This window comes from Centruroides sculpturatus, unplaced genomic scaffold (genome assembly GCF_000671375.1).
Source record: "Centruroides sculpturatus isolate CEXI.00-Female unplaced genomic scaffold, Cexi_2.0 scaffold792, whole genome shotgun sequence".
Classification (NCBI taxonomy): domain Eukaryota; kingdom Metazoa; phylum Arthropoda; class Arachnida; order Scorpiones; family Buthidae; genus Centruroides; species Centruroides sculpturatus.
The window spans coordinates 362,334-365,071 of NW_019385073.1; the positions used below are offsets into that span (position 1 = coordinate 362,334).

The 2,738-nt window shown below is 38.1% G+C and overlaps 2 non-coding genes across 2 annotated transcripts; one reads left to right on the forward strand and one right to left on the reverse strand.

The window, feature by feature from the left end:
• Positions 1–42: 42 nt before the first annotated feature.
• Positions 43–206, reverse strand: LOC111634259. The gene has a single exon (XR_002758174.1). It is a non-coding gene; the product is annotated as a U1 spliceosomal RNA (small nuclear RNA).
• Positions 207–1,592: 1,386 nt separating this feature from the next.
• On the forward strand, positions 1,593–1,756 carry LOC111634258. The gene has a single exon (XR_002758173.1). It is a non-coding gene; the product is annotated as a U1 spliceosomal RNA (small nuclear RNA).
• Positions 1,757–2,738: the final 982 nt, after the last annotated feature.

A 2,738-nucleotide genomic window follows, 5' to 3' on the forward strand; every position in this document is an offset into this window, starting at 1 on the left:
AACGAACAAATCATACAAACATCACTATTCTTTGTTATTTACAAGGGGAGAGCGCGAACGCAGTCCCCAGCTACCACAAATTACACGCCCCATCTGCCCCAGTTTGGGGTAGTGGCAGGAGTCAGCTAGACCCAAGTGCAATGGTCAAGCCTCACCCTGGGGAAACCTCCGTCTGGATCACGGTTGTCCCGGCGCCAGGTAAGTATGATCTGCTATATTCTCTAACCTCCTCGTCTAAAATTCATCGGTCTTGTCGTTGGTGTTTTATTAAATATACACGCCTTCTTCTCTAAATAAATCAGTTATTTACATACTATTGGAAGATTTCGTCTTTAACCTACTTTCTCCATAAAATTTTATAAAAAAGAAGACGACAAACATTTAACACCGTCCGTTCTTATCGTTTCGATTAGCATCTTGACTACTTTAACTGTTAGTGCCATCTAGTGACAGAATAGTCAGCATTATTATCAGTAGATGGCAACGGTATATACAGAGTGCACGTGAGGAGTATACTGTAGTTTCAAAAACAGCAAATTCCGTTTTTACGGAGATTGGAATCTGTGAATGTGGTTGATTTTGAAAATAACCTCCAATTTTCATCCATCCTTTTATCTCTCCGTCTTTATATTTCTATTCTAACTTTTCTTCCTCATTCCCACTTTCTAATTGGTCTTCACCCGTTATGAGTGTAACGAGACCTGGGCCCTTAGTCTCGAGTTTTTCGTGTTGTACTCGAACTGACGTCATCGAACTCACTCGTGTTACAATGGGTGCGTTTACTTCTGAGTTAGCAGTGCTAATTCTGATAACCGGATGTGACGTCATTAGCACGTGTATTCGTGCTTGCTTGTCCAATTCGAAAGTGAACACATACGCTAACAAGAAATATGGCGGTTTCCAGCCATATTACTTGTTAGCGTATGTGTTCACTTTCGAATTGGACAAGCAAGCACGAATACACGTGCTAATGACGTCACATCCGGTTATCAGAATTAGCACTGCTAACTCAGAAGTAAACGCACCCATTGTAACACGAGTGAGTTCGATGACGTCAGTTCGAGTACAACACGAAAAACTCGAGACTAAGGGCCCAGGTCTCGTTACACTCATAACGGGTGAAGACCAATTAGAAAGTGGGAATGAGGAAGAAAAGTTAGAATAGAAATATAAAGACGGAGAGATAAAAGGATGGATGAAAATTGGAGGTTATTTTCAAAATCAACCACATTCACAGATTCCAATCTCCGTAAAAACGGAATTTGCTGTTTTTGAAACTACAGTATACTCCTCACGTGCACTCTGTATATACCGTTGCCATCTTGTGATAATAATGCTGACTATTCTGTCACTAGATGGCACTAACAGTTAAAGTAGTCAAGATGCTAATCGAAACGATAAGAACGGACGGTGTTAAATGTTTGTCGTCTTCTTTTTTATAAAATTTTATGGAGAAAGTAGGTTAAAGACGAAATCTTCCAATAGTATGTAAATAACTGATTTATTTAGAGAAGAAGGCGTGTATATTTAATAAAACACCAACGACAAGACCGATGAATTTTAGACGAGGAGGTTAGAGAATATAGCAGATCATACTTACCTGGCGCCGGGACAACCGTGATCCAGACGGTGGTTTCCCCAGGGTGAGGCTTGACCATTGCACTTGGGTCTAGCTGACTCCTGCCACTACCCCAAACTGGGGCAGATGGGGCGTGTAATTTGTGGTAGCTGGGGGCTGCGTTCGCGCTTTCCCCTTGTAAATAACCAAAAATAGTGATGTTTGTAAGATCCGTGCGGTGTCAATTAGAAATAACGTGCTTCTTTGTAACCGCACACGTGAGATTTTCTTTTAACATGTATTATCACAGTTAATCAATGGGGACCAGATTATTTATTACAGGTTTGCAAGCTTAACATTACTGCACTTTAATCTCTAGTTTCTCCGTAATATTTCATAGAAAAAGGATGATAAACATTTAGCACCGTCCGTCCTTATCGTTTCCATGCACATCTTCACTACTTTAACTATTAGTGCCATCTACTGATAGAATATATATACAGTATATGTATGTATATACAATGTGTCTGTATATAGGCTATATACTGTATACCAATGGCGTAGCGTAGTGGGGGCGGCAAAATTTCACAGTAAATAATAATAATATCTTGTAAAAATTTAAACCGTTTCATTTCATATTTTTGTCGCACCTACGATTCGGACCGATTGAAATGAGCACGGAATTTTTCATTACTTATTCTGTGACGAAACTGAAATATAGTCTTTTAAATTGAGATACCTAAATAAGGGGGCTGCGAAATTTTCCTCCGCCCCGGGCGGTGACACCCACGCTACGTCACTGCTGTATACGTGTGTGGGGTGCAACTAAAAACATGAAGTATGGAGTATCGAATGTTTGAATAAAACTTGCAACGCAAAAATACATAACTTATATATATTGTTGTATATGATTGATTTATATGAATTTAATCTAGATATAAATAACAATTACATGAAATCAGTGAAAGAATCACGGACACAAATTTCAGTCATTAATTTCATATGAATGATGAAAGGGAAAAATGTATTCTATTACGTTACTAAATATTCGAAAACTTCGGGTTGTACCATTTAAATTTAAACATATATGATGACTGTCTTTAGTTTACTTTTATACTTATGTATAAACAAATTTCGATTGTTAAAAAGAAACTTTTGTAATCAAAAGTATATTAAAGTA